General features: G+C 38.5%; 1 protein-coding gene across 1 annotated transcript in view; it reads left to right on the forward strand.

The window, feature by feature from the left end:
* Nucleotides 1-494: 494 nt before the first annotated feature.
* Nucleotides 495-18,697, forward strand: part of Syt7 (Synaptotagmin 7) — a 389,134-nt gene continuing 370,931 nt past the window's right edge. The window contains exon 1 of the mRNA XM_090388110.1: nt 495-716. The gene's annotated coding sequence lies outside the window, so the exon portion shown is untranslated. The remainder of the gene's footprint in view (nt 717-18,697) is intronic.

Raw genomic sequence — 18,697 nt, forward strand, 5'->3', positions numbered from 1 at the left:
GTTATTATTGGCACCGAGCCAAATTTTTTCCCTTTATAAATAAGATGAACGCGTTATCTGTACTTGAACCTTTCCTTTAATATATTGAAAAGCGCATTTGCTATATACATAACGAGTGAAGAAAAAGAATTTTCTTGCTCTAGAAACTGCTAATGGACCTTGTGACTTTTAAATATCGAATAATGAGGCGTTAAATGGCATATTTAATAGAACATTTAGTGAATTACGCACTCCGAAAAGAAGATGGAACCGATTTTCTACAGCCTCATCAAATGGACTATTTTATGAAAATGTTGCCGTTCTGGTGTCCTTTGCCGCATTACATATTTTGTTGTCCCACTTGCCGTCTAAAGGATATCACGTTTTTCTGGTGTCAGAAAGGCTCAATATAGATTGAAACGACTGTCATTATTGCTCCGAGCGCCAATAAATGTTCGTTACGGAAGTTAAACCGCTCCTAACCACCAGGTGTCGGTAGTGTTTTCAAGGTGAAGTGTTGCTCGAACACAGCGTTCCGCTATCATAAAACTGAAGTGGTTTAACGTATTTGCGGCTGATGCCGAAGATGTGAGGGATCCCCGTACGCCGTGCAGGTTAATAGTGAGCAACTGTTGCTTCCCCGTATAGCAGAAAATGTTACCTGGCTAAACCGCTGTCCAAGCCACCCTCTCGTGATATGTATTTCCGACGAAAACGCCCTATGCATCAATTTGCGGGTAAGTTCCGAATTAGTACTTTTGGCGCGTGCCGCTATCATTGCATTTCTGGGTAGGCGCTTGATTTAATCGAGCTAACACTTCTAGTAAGATGGCATTAGTTGAACGAACTGTTAGATGCACGCTTCCTCAGGACATCTTGCAGGTTGTGCGTGTGTTTCTTGGATGCTGGTTGCAGCAGAAACTCCGTATTGTTCCTCGTACTACAGCTTTCGAATCATAAAAATAAATACGGGGATTTCCAGATCAATACTGTAGTTCCAGCTTTGTGCACATGCAACGCTTGCAGCTAGAACAGCGTGCGTAGACGAATGTCCACGTGCACGAGGACAAACAGTCGCTACAACTGTGCAATATGTCACCAGAAGTTTAAGGAGTCGTATGACATGTTAGTTTGTTTTCATAATGTATAACAGGTATTGTGCGGTGCTATTTGAAACTTAGCAGATTTCTAATTAGGAGCGTCTCTGAAAGCTAAATTCGAATAAATACTGCCAATTGAGTGTTTAAATAGCTTTTAATTATTCAAAATGGCACCCAGTTGTCAATAATTATCATCATTATTAATATTGACAAAATATTATTAATATTATATTGTTATTACTACTAGTACTTGGTATAGTATCTTTGATATATGTTATTTTAATTTCTTTTTTTTTAAAGAATTCAAAAAAATTCTGTAGAAATGCTAATGTCGTAGCAGATGTTTCTTCCAACATTATTGGTCACCACTTTTGATTTTTTTATTATTACACTTACAGAATCCATTGTAAAATACATAAGATAAATGTCTTTCTTAAGACGAAAGCTTTTTTTTTTTATAGACATATCCATCCACCTCTCATATGTGTCATTATTTCCTTAGAAATAGTGATAAAGTTCTGGTAGTAAAACTTCAATGCCTTCTTTTATAACGTGCAGATAATGAAAATCTAACTTGAAATTATTTGGGAAAGGTATTTTAAAAATTATAATGCAAAATTCTTGAACTATTAATTATGGATATAATACCTTATTTATAGATCCACACAAAAGGCCTTCTTTTTACTCCCTAGATATTTTTGAATAACTGTATTTGATAACTTATCATAGCTTAAACTTGCGAAACAGATTTGGTTAGAGAAAACCTGAGGTTATAGGCAGCAGCATGTATTTTAATAAAACTTTTAATTTACATTATTGGATAAATATTTTAAATATTACGGCTTATATATTTCTGTCAACTGATATAGTATGTGGATATAAAGATCATAAATGAAACATGTCGAAATAAATTGAAAGAATGCGTGGCATTCATTATATTTCATTCAGCTAAGTACGCATTTATTAATTATTAATCTATTTTCCAAAAATATTAATTAATATCTTCGAGGCATTCATGAATAATATTTACATAAATGTGCAGAAGATTATATGGTAATTTTATACATTTTTATAAAGCTGGTTTGAGAGTGTTAACTACTTTTGTCATAGTGTATTAGTTATGTTCTTTCTTTGCATTATGTTTGTACACTGTGTATTCAAGAGCTCAATCTGCATATTTTGCGGGCTGGAAAACCTTATAGGTATTGCATGTACACTAAAATTGTAATGATACTAAAATTTAGGTGCCCAAAACCTATGAAAGACCTTTCGGTGAATATTCAAGATGGCCATTTGTTATTCAATTTCTCATGATGGATCGTTCCTTTTGATTAGCATCTTCCTGGCAGACACGATTCGTTTTCTTGACAGACATATATACCATCCTACCAAATATCATGGGCCACTCTTGATTGCTACAAAATATGGAAGAATTTTGGCACATTTCGTACACAAAAGAGCTAACAAGAAAAGAATGATAGTTGGATGCCACGTGGAGAAAATTGTTTCTGCTATTTCTCAGGACTTAAATATTCTCCCAAGGTCGAAAATTGGTAACGTGAAGAAACTGAAGTCTGCAGGTGACACTGTGTGCAAGAAACGACCAGACAAGCGTAAAATACGGACTGACCGGACTGATGTGCCTCCAGATGGACACCATCTTTAATCTTAATACCAGCCCTTAATGAATCTGAATTTTGAGTTTGTTGTGGAAACATGCAAGTGTCCACAACAATGCTGTGGATTTTCATTGAAGAGTTGCAGCCCGTAAGCCACTGATAAGAAAACAAGTCATACCAAACCTGCATTGTAGATACAAATGATATCCGCGACTGCTGCATCCTAAGCCACATTTAGAATAACGGGTAATGATCTGGCTGATTCTGCTCTAGATCTGTACAATCTCAAAGTATTCACAGCATGTTAGTCCGCTATATAAACTACAGGCGAGTTATACATAATGTATTACATTCTCAGAATCATGGCAGAAACAAGTCACAAATAAGCTATATCAAATTAACCAGTAATCAAACTGTAGCAGTTTAGTCTGCACAAGAACCGTTGACAGCAAGTTATTCTTGTTCATTCCTTTCTTCTAAGGGCTGATGACGCTCCTATGTGGAAGAACTGATACCATTTTAACTATCCAACATATTTTATTAGAATGTCCCGTTTTTACCAATGAAGGCAGTTTAGCTTTTACTTATTTCAGCTCATGACTGAGCCTTATAGACTCAGTCAGATTTTATCCGACGATGATAACGTGTCAGCAGTTTTTAACTACTTAAAATCCTTACGCTTGTTTACACTTATTTAAAATATCTTTTATACTTGTTTTACCATCCTATTATCCTTGCACCTTTTGGTATAGTGACCTAATTTCGTAGGGCACTGAAATTTTTCATGCTTTTATCTTTTATATGACCTGGTTTTGGCTTATCATATGTTTTGTTGCTATTGCGCCAAACCAAAATCTGTCCTGTGTAGTCACGCTGTATTTTCTTCCAGGCTGATCGACGTGCTTGAGTATAAAAGATGCAGAACGCTTTATACCAGTGTATGCTTTATTAGGATTTTATTGCACAAGGACTACGAAGGACAAACTTTAGCTGGAGAAAATTCCATTGTTTGGTTGTAAGGTTTAGGCAAACAACAAGTTAGGCTGTAATTTTCGCGTATTTAATATTTCTGCAAATTGTGTGTTTGGGGGTTAATTTGCTGGACAAAAAACGGTTTCTGGGAGAAAACTATGCAACCCTCGCCTGAAACCGACTAACTCAGCCAGGTTGTGAAAAAGATGCACAAAAATTCCTTGCATCATTGACGGCATTCTTATTGAGGTCTTTTCTAACCGATGTGCGGAGGACGACGATTATAACAACCGTACTACTCACGAGGGCAGGAAATGTTATTTCCTGGGGATGTCTCATGATATGGAATAGGACCACTGGTCGGATTCGTGAAACCATTAATGTTCGGGAATATTCTTTGTGCCCTAGATTGTGGCAATCTTATGGGAATGGTCTTTGCATCTTTCAACCCCAGAAAGCAAGAATTGTGAATACAGTACACATTTTGAAGGGACAACGTCAGTGGCCAGCTCACAGAAGCGATCTCAACCGAACTGAATATCTCTGAGAGGAAACGTAACGCGGATTTAGGGTGAGGCCCAGACGGCCCTCTTTGTTAGTGGAGTTCAGGAATACTTTAAAGGAAAGAAGTGGAGCACAATATCACCAGCTTTTTACACCACTGTCTCGACTGTTTCATGGGCTTCCCCCTTGGAAAATGAGGTTTCCATCCAGAAGACGGACAAATTACCCATCGAATGCATGCGATTTACAGACAATAAATCGACTTCTGGATTTCCTTGCTTGGCACAAACTTAAAGTGAAAACAAAAAGAATATGAATTATTCCAGAAGAAATGATCTAAGAATTTCAATCAGTCTCATGTGTACTTGTGGAAAGGTCAAACATTTGGAACATTTTGGAAAACTTTAAAAGGAAAAAAAAACTGAGCAGTATCAAGTTTTTTTTTTTTACTTCGGCGACTGATTAATGTGTGAGAGCGTGAGAAGGTTAATTTTCTTTCCGCAACTTAAGTGCTGTCTCTAGTAGTCAAAGCTACCTCGCCGCAGTAGGGATGGAAGCCAGATTTTAATCTGGGGTGCCCGACCAACCACCAAATAAAACAACTAACAGTAACTGTGGATGTGTATTCTTCCAGTTCCCATAAAAGTAGAATAACACGTACATTTACTTGCTGAAAAGTTTTTTTTTTTTTTTTTTTTTTTTAATTTTCATTCATGCATCACGTTCAACTTGTTTTCTTATTATAAAATATTTCCAATACGGATTACAATCCGATTTATTTTTTAAATAAAATATTTGAACTTTCAAATGTCACATGGTTTTAATGCTTATTCAGACTTAGACCAATTCTTAAGGAAGATTCAGACCAGAGAATGAATTATATATAAAAAAAAAAAATTATTTTTCTGCTCAGATTTTTTTCCTTTTAAAGTTTTCCACATTTCATTTACTAAAAAGAATAAAATTAACATTCAAGCTAGCATTTATTTGTATTTGCCACATATTTTAAAGGAAACCATCTGCTTTTGCTGCACTGGCTAAAATAAAATAAAATATAAAAATGTCCCTTCCCTTCATGTAAGTAACTCTCCAGCTGACCTTTGATTTTTTCGAAGATTTCAGTCTCAACTATCCCCCTGAGGTCGTTTATTCCAATAATAAGCAAACGCTGTTTAAAAGAAAATTCAGTCTAACTCTACCTGTAATTAGAGTTATGGACCCTATTCTGCAATCATTTATAATATCGAAAATTTCATTCATTGCAATATTCCCTGTCAGAGCCTTATAAATCTGTCTCTTCTCTAAAGTGCCTGCTTGCCAAACTCTGTAGCCCACATATTCGAAATCTTTCCTCATATGAACGCCCTTTTGCGCACATCACGAAGGGAGTTTCCCATCTTTGTACGACCCTTTTAAAAAGCTGGAAGTCTCGTCTCTTCTCTTCTCTTCTTTTTTTATGTGTAAGCATCTATAGTGGCACTTAACAATGGAATGTAACGGAAGTTTAGCAATCACGTGGCACTACCCACGCGACGTCAAGTACTGATATTAAAGCGATAGCATACGGGACCACGGTGGCCGTGTGGCAACGTTGCCGGCTTGCTGAATAGCTGATCGAGGTTCGATTCCAGCTGCTACCCTTATGGGAATTTTCTCAGGGGCATTCAGCATTGAGTTTGGCGGTCTCAAACTGTGGTCGTGAGGTTTTTCACCGGGATTGACTCCGGTTTTCCTCTCACAACAGACAAACCGCCCTTCGCGACGAGGGGTACACGAAAATTCGATAGGGCTAGGGTCGCGTGTAGACTAAACTTCGCAGCGTTTTCGCTGCGGACTTTCCTCTTGAGGGAAGGGGGTTAGCGGGGCACCCGCGACACCATCATAAGGTGGGTTGCGGGCAGGCTATTTAACAGACATGTTCTGCTCCTTAAAAGAATGCATTGCATGCACTAAGGCAATGGATTTTATGTAGCTAAAATGTTCAGAAAAAATCAATTGTTGGGGTTTGCATCTGCTGCAAAATATAAGTTCATTACAAAAAAAAAAAAAAAAAAAAAAAGGTAGTTAATGTGCACAGAGCATTTCTTTTCAGGCGAATTAGCAAATTTTAATAATTCACGATTTACAGCAAAACGCAGTATTTATCAGCGAAACAGTATTTCGTTTCTGCAAACATCCAGTGCTTCAGATACTGTATCTGAATGTATGGATACTGCCCATGTGATATATATTCCAAAAAAGGAAAATAATAATTGCTGGAATTCTAGTGGTGTAAATTTAATAAAACATAGGAATACAATATTTCTTACACAGCGAAATATAAAATTTCCTTAAAATCTGTCCACTGGGAAGTGTTATTACATGCAGACGGACGGACAAAGAAATAATAATTGTGGCATTTCTATTAGTCCGATTTTTAATGATATTTGGAATGTTCAGCAAATATTTCTGGCGGTTAATTGCATCACTACTTACTTTGTATTTATTGATTTGAAAGCATTTATAGCGGCACCTAATAATAGAATGTAACGGAAATGCAAATGTTGTGGTCAAATATTTGTATTGTTGCAATCGTACTTCCAGCAGTAGAAACGTTGTGACGTCATACGAAGGAAGTATGATTCGACGTCACAATCATTCTTCTATATGATTGTGCTAACGTTGTAGTCTCGCTGTTACAATACTTCCTGCAGGAAGTATTGTGACATCGTACCTTAACAATGCAATAACTGCTCGATTTGTAAAATATGGTTCCGTTTTTAAGAACATTAGCATATATGAATAATGTGCCTATTGCTTTCACCGTGCCTGCCGCCCGCTAATAACTCAACTTGCAGGACGATTTTCATGAAATTTATATTTAGAAATATTTGCTGAGCATTCAAAGTATCATGAAAATCGGACTAATAGAAATGCTACAATTATTTCTTTGTCCGTCCGTTTGCATGTAATAACTTTTCCCAGTGATGGATGGACTTTAAAGAAGTTTCATATTTCGCTCTCTAAGAAAGACTTGTCGACCCCTTCCTACGTTTCATTAAAATCACACCAATTACTATATATTTTTTTGGGAATATATATCACATGGGCTATCCATATACTGCAGCTGAAGCACTGGATATTATGCTTGCTGACATGCGCAGAAACGAAATTTTCTCTGCGGATAAATACTGCTTTTTTTTTTTTTTTGCTGTTAATCGTGAATCATTAGCGTTTGCTAATTCGCCTGAAATTAAATGTTTTTTTTTTAATAAACTTATTTTGCAGCTGGTGCAAACCCCAGCAATTGATTTTTGCTGAACAGCATAGTTTTTCACAATTTTAAAAGATGGATTTTAGGTGCAGCTCAAATCCACTGCCTTAGGTCATGCAATGCATTCTTTAAGGAGCAGAACATGTCTGTTAAATAGACTGCCCGCAACCCACCTGATGATGGTGGCGCGGCTGCCCCACTAACCCCCTTCCCTCAAGAGGAAAGTTCGCAGCGAAAACGCTGCGAAGTTTAGTCTACACGCGACCCTAGCCCTATCAAATTTTCGTGTACCCCTAGTCGCGAATGGCGGTTTGTCTGTTGTGAGGGGAAAACCGGAGTCAATCCCGGTGAAAAACCTCACGACCACGGTTTGAGACCGCCAAACTCAATGCTGAATGCCCCTGAGAAAATTCCCATAAGGGTAGTGCTGGAATCGAACCTCGATCAGCTATTCAGCAAGCCGGCAACGCTGCCACAAGGCCACCGTGGTCCCGTATGCTATCGCTTTAATACCAGTATTTGACATCACATTTCTCCAGTCGCGTCGGTAATGTCACGTGATTGTTTTCACATTTAAAAAAAATACCACTTTCTCTGACAATGGAGTCTGCTTGAAATAGGGCAGTAAGCGCTTGCTTATTCTGATCGGGTTGCTAGATATTTAACATCCCGACGGGTTCCCAATGTATTTGTCTCCAGCGACTCATATTTCTGATAATGCACAAAATTTTAATTGAAATAGATATAATCCTTACATCGGGATTATTTTGACTTTTCTAGATCAATTCATTTAAACAAAACAAAGTTACTCTGTAGTTCTGTCTTGATATGATTAATTTAAAGGTGTCATAGGAAGGGGAAAAGCCATAGGCCCTCAAAACTCACACTAGGGAGTAAGTAACCTGGAGCTGTTTATTTTTCCCCTTACTATATAGCAAGCGATGTAAACTTCATGAAAAGGAACAAGGTATGCAAGAATTAAGCTTAACTAGAAAGAACAGAATGGCCAACAAGAATCAATCGGGGTCGTATTTAGCAGCGAAGACATCCTAAACGGCGTGCACCCCCCCCCCCACTACTTGGGAATAGAGAAGTCACAGATCATGATTTATGCTTAAATTGGCACGGAATCAATTGGTTGTTATATATGGATACAATCGACAGTATATATTTTTTGTAAGCATGATTTTTATATAAAATCTGTTTGCGTTCTGTTAGGTTCGCTTGAGCGGGCACCTAAACAACTTGTATTTAATACTTCGTGGTTATTTTCTGCGGTCATCTGGTTTATTTAATTTTATACGAAAAACCACATTTTCAATCACTACTCAACACAAATCAGATGGTAACGAATATTTACTGTTTGAACGTGAAATATTAGACTGTTTTCTTTTAATTATGAATCAGATGAGTTATGAAAACGGTACTTAAAATGACTTATTCCGCAGTTCCCTGGTAAATTAACTTCAACGTTGGAATTATAATCATCTAAGTAATCTGAAATGGAATGAATGAATTTGGGGTGGCTGCATTTTGCCGATATATTTGTGGCTGCTAGATGATTGTTCTGTTTAGATACATTTTTATGTAAGCAGGATGAAGAATGGCCATTCCCGGTCTCTAAGGTTCACTTGACTAAGCGATGGCCATTGTATTGTACTTAACCGACCATCTATTTCCTGTAGTCATCTGGTTTTCGTCTCCTGCGTTACATCGCGACTCTTTCTATTTGCTGTCACAGTTGTAGATAAATGCTTTGAATTCCAATGAGAACTTTAAGCGATATTGAGTTTGCAAGAGACAACCGCTTTATGAGCTTTTGATACTGTTTAGCAGCAGCCATTAATCAACAGCGTAGGGTTATCGGGTAGTGTGTGAGGGAACTGAGTATCTTATACCTTCCACTTTATTTATAATCACGCAGTGTGTTATAGAAGAATACCATAGTTGATGAATAAAGTTCTCGTATCGTGTGTCATTACTGTAAATACAGCGTATTTTTACTCTAAATAATAACCATGTACGAAAATTACCTGCGATGAAAGGTAAATTATAATTTGAGAATGTCTTTTTTTTTTTTCTTTTGTTGAAAGCAAAAGGAGGTGGAAAACGAACTCTTTGATTAACGATATTCGATTGGCGGAAGCGTAGGAGTTTCCACCCCTGGGATTTAGTTCGAAATTTTTCATAATCGTCTTACCGATTTGTTCTTCTGTTCTGTTCAGATATCTGCTGGGATGTGGACGAAAACAACCTTTTCCGATTAGAAAAATTGCAGTAGACTTGCCCAGTATAATTTGGACCATTATAGTAATTGATATTTCTTCAATAGCAGTCGCTTAGAAAAGCTGCTCTCTCTAAGGGGAGTCTTTTGTGCAATTAAGAGATCTCCAGAATCTCTTAACTAACTTCTGGAACCTCCAATTCTAAACCCTCTTGTATGGTCTGCGGGAAATTATTTGAAGTCATAACAACAATTACCACTCACAATGTTTCGGATTGTTTTATTACTAGAAATTAAATAATAACTGATCTTTATTGATACCAGTAATCAGAACGTGTGGTGGTACACAATCAGGTAATGCGGTAGCCAAGGGTTTAATATAACTGATAAAATTGCTTTTATCCTTCTTTAGAGGAATGCGTACCGAATATAATGGCCTATTAAAGAAAATATTCGTATCTCTGCTCCCAGTATACGTAATTCTGTCTTTTATGTAGAAAGCTGCGTGGTAAAGAAACTCGAAACGAATCTGAGTTTAAGGATAAAATTAGGAGCTTTACAAACTGGTCTGTTTTGTGGAAGACAAAAGAAAGTAAGATCGATACAATTTAAATGATCACCAAGCTGATGTTACGCTAGCAATTTGATTCCGATGTCGAAATAAGCGATTTACATATCAGAATTAACGCACCATGCATTGACGCAATACACCCAAGGGAATTGCACTAGCACAAGAATCTCGTGATTGATCAGAGGGAGTCCTGTGATGGTGATCGTAAAGATTTTCGAAACCTTCTATTTTTATTGCTCATTCGCTTGTAAGATCTACAGCTTGATATCGAGAAGAAAAACAGTTAAGAGGTTTTTGTTCCCACGCCATCACTATTTTTGTGGACGAATAGCCAGTGAAATTTAGCACTAAAACGCCACATGGTCTCTTGGTCATTCTCTAATACCACAGACCAACTGTTCTTTCTGTTCTAGTTTTCTTGTACACGAGATCGGCAGTGAAATTGGGTTATTACTAACGTAGGGTATCATCAAATATAATCGAAAAGGGTATTAGGCTACGAACCCAGTTCTTCTTTTTGGTCAATTTCGACAACGCGGATTTGTTTTACGTGCTCCCTAAATATACAAATAGCATCCATATGGGTGTCGAATATAAAAGAAGCCCAGGGTCGTGGTGTTTGTCATCAATTCGTAAATCGAATTTCATAAGGCGTTGTTTACTTCTGAAAAAACTGCTTCCTTTTTTATTTATATTTGCTAATTAGGCCAGCTGAACATTCACGGTTAATCGTATGTTATATTTAAAACGGTAATAATAAGTTTAATTATAATTAGTTTTTTGGGAGATAACAGCGGAAACTTCTGCTCTTGCTGTTAGGAGAAACAGAAAACAGCAATAGGATAGCTTGTAATTATTATTTTATTTTATTTATTTAATGTTTAAATCAGCCGAAATTGCTCGCTGATTACAGAAACAAATGCATCAAAGAAATCCCCAAATAAATAAAAAATATATATATTTAAAACGCTGAATATGTACAATTCTATCAAAAAAATTAGCCGTTATCGTGTTTGAAGCCATTGATTATTTAGACCTACGAAAAAAAATTAATTGAACTTTTTTTTTTATTCCTGAAGAAACTCAAGCTTTCTTAGACGTTGATTAAAAAGTTGTCAATATAAAATAGGTGTTTCAGATTTGTTAATAAGAACATTTTCCATTTTAAAGAGATATGCACACTTCGAGATAAGTCTGAGGTAAATGCATACAGTTCGTTTGGTAAACTGGAAGTAGAGACAAGTTAGTGTGCCCTGGTGGGTAGTAATCACTGTGCACCAAGTGGAAAAGACCCGAGTTCCATCAATGACGCGAGGAATTTTTATCCGCATTTTTCACAACATGGCTGAGTTAGTCGGTCTCAGGCGAGAGTAGCATAGATTTTTTCTCCCTTAAACTCTGGTTTTTCGTCCAGCAAATCGACAACAGACATATTTGGCCTAAGTTGCTGATGCGCTCAAAACCCTACAATAACGACAACATGGTAGTGATAGCACGAAGACAATCAATACGGTTAATAAATAACCATAATAGATCTTCTAGTAGACTCTAAGTGAAAGTTGAAACAAAAGATTTAAAAACCAATCAAAATTGATGCATGGGACTGGATAGGCAATCTTAATAACAATAATTGTCAAATTTGTGTATGAAAAGCCCAGTTAATGCAATAATCCTAGAAAAAAAAACAATTATGATTTTGCAAATCGATATTTATTCATACACGCCATAGGACACCAGTTCTCAAAACATTTGTAAAACACTTTCAACTTTTTTTGTGAGTCCATTAACTCAAGAGAAGCCTGCGAGCTCAGCAGTACTTCGCTGGTACGTGTGATTACGTGCCAGTGTATGCAAAGCTACGGGAGGCAGACAGTTATCGCTCTGTTCTTCGTGCAGAAGACGATTAACTGCTTGATCACATTGGTTTCACGGAAAAAGAAATCGATTAACTAATTTTTCAGCAAGATAGTCCTCCACCTCCGTTTGGTCGCGTGCATAGTGCTCTCAATGGTCAGTGTCCTGTTCGGTGAGTAGGGATAACTTCGTGGCCTCTACTAATTTATACTCTATCTCTGAATTTTATAGGGTTAATACTTCCATTCATTCATTTCTCAGATGCTGACTGCTAAGTTAAAAGGGGAAAAAAAAAAAAAAAAAGCAGCATGTTAATATCCCGTCATCCCCTTTTCTACAAAAGCCATGTTTTGCATATCATGCTACCTCTTAGTCCTTTATTACTTTATTCGTCGTCAAAACGTTGCATTATTGCTGTATCCATCACAATCAATCGTGACTCTCAGAATTCATTAATATTATTAATAGACAAGAAGTACACTGAGTGAACAGAAATCATAGGATACCTACCTACCTAATAACGATTAAGCCCACCTTCCGGGCGCCTCCGTAGCCAGGTGGGAAGGGGCAGCACTGCGTAGCACACGCTTCTTGATTAGACCGGGATTCGAGCCCGTCACCACCAAATACGGAGGATGTGGAAAGGTCAGGGAATGACCACCGCATATCCCGGAGCAATATGGCCTTAGTTGCTAATGCTCCTAAAAACCAAATAACAAACAAGCCCACCTTCCACCCGGATAAGGGCAATCACACGGCAAGGCATTGAGTCCACTAGTTCAAGAAAGCGTTCCACAAGTATTTCCATCCACGCTTGCTGCATCGCTGTCCATAATTCCGTCGCATTACTGGGTGAAGGATCCAAAACTCTAACGGACCTTTCCGCAGCACCCCAAAGATGCTCCACAAGGTTCATGTCCGATGAACGGGGAGGCCCTTCCATGGTGGTAATATTTGCGGAATGCTCTTCGAACCATGTTCTAGTCACCACGGCTGTGTGGGGAGGCTCATTGCCCTGTAAGTACACGATGACCATGAAGGGATGCAGATGGTCTGCAAGGATAGACACGTAACCTGGACGTTTCAGAGGTACATTTAGACGTACCAGAGATCCCAACGTATGCCAGTTGAACACGCCCCAAATCATTACCGACCGTCCACCTGCCTTGTGGACATGACGGGTGCATAGCTTCGTGCGGTTTCCGCCTGATACGCACCTTCTGTCCGGTCGAAATAACTGAAAACGGGACTCATCGTACCATGTGATCCAAGGTCCAGTGCTGATGTTCTTTCGCCCATTTTAAGCGTGGAGTCCTGTGTCGTGGTGTTAGCAATGGCACTTTTGTAGGTCGGCGGCTCCCATAACCTATTACGGCTAATGATCGCCTGATGGGCATGTTGGGGAGACGGTTCTGGCGCCTCACTCGTTGAAGTCGGCGGTGATTTGTGCCACTGTCGCTCTCCAGTTGGCTGAAACAATGCGAGACAGATGTCGACGGCCACGTTCATCCCACCGTTCTCTGCCCACGATGAGATGTTATTCCGGAAATGGCGTATTCCCGATAGTCTTGACATTGTCGAATGGAGATAGTGTAATTTCTGTACCACCTCGCGATAGAGTGACCCATGCGTTGGGCACCAACTATCATCCCTCTTTCAAAGTCGGTTAACTCACGAAGTTTATCCATACCGTCATCGAATTGCCGTCTAGGTGAATGCAGTGTACCTATGTATCTGCCAAATAGTGGGTTCGTCCACTAGCGAGAGGGGGTTACAGCGTCGCGTTGCCAGGAACCAGGTATCCTATGAATTCTGTCCTTTCAGTGTAGATCACAATACTTTTGTTTGGCTTTTACAAGAGTACTTATGGCGCAGTTGTGGGAACCAGCGATGGTGTCCCCTCCCCAAACACTGTATTGGGGGGAAAATGATAAACTGTTGTGTCACCTGGTTGCTGAGCAAGTACAACCTTATCGCAGTGTGGATTTCATCAGATAGCCCAACTTTAGACCTCTTGATTCAAACAGAAACCCAGATTCGCAATGCTTTCGTAAGGAGGGAACATTTGGCTACAAATTTATTTAGATATCCAGAAGGCTTTTGACACAGCTTGGCGATATGGAATTCGCTATGATCTGTACGTATTAAGCTTCATGGGCAATATGCCAAAGTTTATACAGAACTTTCTGAAGCAGTGGTATTTCTAGGTCCGCATTCAACTTCATACAAGAGGGTGTGTTACAAGGGCTCAGTTTTACGTGCCACTCTATTCATTATAAAAAAAATCAATTCAGTAACTTAGATCTTTCCACCCACTATTTTTACTGCTTTATACGCAGATGATTTTAGCACATATTGCCATTCCCAAAACATAAATGATCGAGAGGCAGCATCAAGGTACTCTCTTAATAGGATTACAACGTGGGCTGCAGATAGTTTTTGCATATCACCTAAAAAAAAAAAAAAACCTGTCGCAGTTGATTTCTGTAGAAGACGTAATCTCCATCCTGGCTTAACCCAAGATAAAAAAAAATTGACCTTTCTTGACCATATCAGATAGCTGACTTTTTCAAGAAAGTAAACATTTTCAGAGTATTATCAGCTGCATCATGGGGGCGCTGACAGTTAGGCGCATCTTCATTTATATCATGCTCTCGTAAGATCGAATTTAGACTATGGATCTCCAATTACTTCAGTGCTCTTGTTTTTTTATCAATTTGGATTGCGGTTGAAGTTTAGAATGCGTTATAGAACTTAATTTGTTTGAGGAAAGTAAAAATTTTGTTCCAATGTGGCGTATCTGCCAGGAGATGAGCTATACTCGGTGTTTGTTGCTGAAAATGAAACAAAGAGTTTGTCGCTCACTGTTGTAAATGGGGCAATCGACGAGTATATGCTGGACTGTAAGATGGGTGTTACAGTTTGTGTACTGTGGTGGATCAGTGGCCGCAAACAGAAAAAGTTGTCAGGTGTGTGTGCCCTATCCGTAATCGGGCTAATGTAACTCCATGTCGTTCTCACGTATACTACATCTCCATGGTTTAAGATTTTGTACCGAGTAGCTTGTTATTGCCTTCACTTTGCCATTGCTCAAAACATCGTTTCTTCATAATGTACTTGTAGTCAGATGCACGTGTAGTAAAGAATTGGTCTATCGGATCGGTAGCTTTTTTAGCTGGTCTTGGCGCATTATAGCCTCCGTAGCTAATGCGCCAATAAAAACAAAACAAAACAAACAAAAACAAAGCTTTTTTAGCACCTAGGTCGGCCTGCTCGTTTCCAAAAACTTTAGCTTGACCAGGGATCCAACAAAAAAGTACTTGTTTCTTCTCGCTTAATTTAGTCAGAGTATGCCAGATCTAAGTAAGGGATTATCATTCTTCGTATTCTGTTGTATAGCACTAGTGGAGTCTATATATAGCACTGTGCAATATGGTTGTTAAAAGTGTGTGATTTAAGGCTGTGGGTAGCACAGAGTTCTGCAGCATAGCTGCTACATTCAGTAGGGAGTTTCTTGGTATGATAACATTGGTTGGTGTTATTATTATTGGGATTAACGAGACAAGGGCTAGTGCTACTGAGGTCAAATTGTGTCTATTCAGAATTTGTTTGCGTGCCCAGATTGTTATAGCTATTAAATTATATGCTAATGTATAGGCCAACACGTTTTAAATAGATTAAAAGTTGTTCTATATTTGCTTCGTTTTCTAAGTATTCAGATAATTCATGTTTTATAATGTACTGACCCCAATAATAGGAAGAGAGGAGTATGATGAGTGTGTCCAATTCTCATTCTTGCCAATACCACTTCTCGTCGGAAGCCAGGGAGCCACAGCTTTGGATCTTGTTTAATATAGTAAAGTTTATTGTTGGTGTTACGTTTCCAGATCTGTGACCATTTATCATAGCATTCTTTGCAAATGATGGACTTATAGTCAGTATAGGGAACGTTAGGTTATTGTGAGAGAGTGGGTTTAGGATGTTTAGCAGCAAGGTCACAAGGGCCAGGGATCCAGTATAAACTGATTGGACACGCTGCAGGAGAATAACTAGGAACGAATGTTTTTCGAGAAAGGATGAGAAGATGAGAAATTCTTCCTTATGGCAGAGAGAGCACTGAGGAAGTCTATGTAAATTATGGCAGGTGAGATGGAAATTTCAATAATCTTATTAAGCGGTAAATTAATGTCAGCTGTGAAGACGCTGCATGCTAGCGGTAGTTGGCTGAAATTGTTCATGAAGGGGAAAAACTGCCGCAGCACTCACCATTTTGTCGGTCTTCGATCTGTAAGTATATATTTTACAGGCATTGAGGTTCAGAGTAGCGTGCGCTGAGTGTAACTGTCTGATATTGCAAGGAGGTGTGGTATTCTTCCCCCACTGGAGAAAGTGGATATCGTGAGAGGCAGAAACATACGTCCAAGGTGAAACAGGTGCAGTTGTGTTCTGAAAAATATCACTTATATAGACATTCCACGTCTGAGCAAGCTCTTTGATCCTGAGTGAGGCTGGTCGATTTTCATTTGGGCTTATTCTCATTAAAAGAATCCCACCGAGCGTTATAAAGATACTCCCAACTGGGGTTGTGATGAATCTTAGCAGCGTAGTGGAGCAGAACTGCTTTTCTACGGAGCAATATGGCCTTAGTTGCTAATGCTCCTAAAAAACAAATAACAAACAAACTGCTTTTCTAGGAAGGTGTAATGGAGGATCATGAGCTTCAATATAAAGCCTTGGGCTAGAAGTCCTGAAAGCTCCCAAGCACAGTCCTCGGAGCACTGTGATGGATCACATTTAGCCGTTTTAAAGTAGTGTTCCTGCCTGGCAGAGTCATATACTGAACAACCATAACCTAGTCGTGAACAAATTAAACTTCTATAAAGATACAGTAAAGTATACCCATCAACTCCCCATGACATCGACAAGAACGATTGAAGTGTATTCAAATGCGAGCTTGGAAATTTAGTTTACTGTCTAATATTAGTCGAAAAAATTTAACAGTATTAACAAGCGGGATTAGAGTATTGTTATTTGTAGTTCAAGTTCGGGTTGGAGAGCTTGTTTCTTGCAAAAGTGAATGGCAGTGCATTTCTTTTCTAATAGTCTGTAACCGTGACATCCAGGATTCTATTTTGGTTATGGATGCGGTTTGAGATTGACAGGAAATGGTAAAGTCATCTGCATACATATACTTTTGAACAGTTTTTGGGATATCTCATGTCATGCTGCTAACTTGGATTGAAAACAGTGTTGGACTAAATATCTATACCTGTGGGACTCCCTCTTCCTGAATGTGAGATGCAGAGAGTACGTTTTAATATAGGACTTCAAAAGAACGCAATTGTTGGAAAATTTTAATTAATTCCGGCAAAAGCCCCAGTTGGTAAAGGTCCACAATAATACCATAACGCCTTGTACTGTAAATGCCTTTTCAAGATTTAAGTTGACCATGACTAGATGTTGTTTCATGACAAAGGCATTGCTGATATGAGATTCGACTTTGAAAAGCACGTCTGGCGTTGATCTATTCTTCCGAAAGCCATATTGTTGTTCTGGAAGGAGATTCTGTGACTCCAGGATGCGAGCCTTGTATGAACGAACCATCGTTTCAAAAATTTTTCCCATTCAGCTCGTAAGAGATATTAGCCTGTAATTTTCAACGCAGGAAGGATCTTTTCCTGGTTTTTGTAAGGCGATAATAAACTAATAGCGCCAGGAAGAAGGATAGGCATTTTCAGAGAAGATCCGATTATAAAAAATTAATAGGGTTCGCAAGTCCTCTTCAAGTAAATGCTTTAGCATAACGTAATGAACTCCTGATGCACTATTGGAAGGTCTGTTTAATGATTCTTGATGTTCTATTAATGTAAAGGGTTGGTTGTACGGGAATGAGCGGTGCATAAAGAAGTTGATTTTATACCGTTCTGCATCTGCTTTGATGTTCTGGAAGGTGGACGCATAAGAGGCAGAAGCAGAGATTTTAGCAAATGATTCTGCTAGTTCTTTGGCAACTGCTTCAGCTATATATAGGTCTCTCTTTCCAGTGAAGTCTTGAAGAGGGCAATCGAACGAATTTTCCATTTAGCGCCTGTAATATTTTCCAGATGAGCCGCGTGTCCGTGGTTATGGTTGAGGCAAAAGCAATCCATGAATCCCGTTTCGCTTTCCGCCTAACTTGACTTGCTTTTGCTTTGGGTCTTTTATAAGCAATTAGGTTATTAGTGGTGGAATACTAGCGGAAATAATCGGTTATTTTCCTGTTTGGCATTTAAACAATCTGTATTCCACCAGTGATTTCTGTGTTTGCGATACGGTTTGGATTTTGGAATGGAGGCATTAGCTTCAGTCAGAATCTGATTGGTTATATAAGTATTTACATCATCAGTACGCTGTTTTTGAACATAAAATCAATAGCTACCCTAATTTGTCTTTTTAAACTGCCAAGTGGATCGCTGATCAGGATCGGTTAATACCAATCACGTAATGATTGGAAAGATGGATGGTGAACAAATTGACAAGTCTATTGTAGAAGCAGATCCTGTTGGTAGGTGGATGTAAGTAGAAGACCAGAATTTAATAGATTAAGATCATTGTTATTCATGACTTCCTCAATCAATTTGC

Source organism: Mastigoproctus giganteus, chromosome 13 (assembly GCF_048544385.1).
Source record: "Mastigoproctus giganteus isolate SK-2022 chromosome 13, ASM4854438v1, whole genome shotgun sequence".
Lineage (NCBI taxonomy): Eukaryota > Metazoa > Arthropoda > Arachnida > Uropygi > Thelyphonidae > Mastigoproctus > Mastigoproctus giganteus.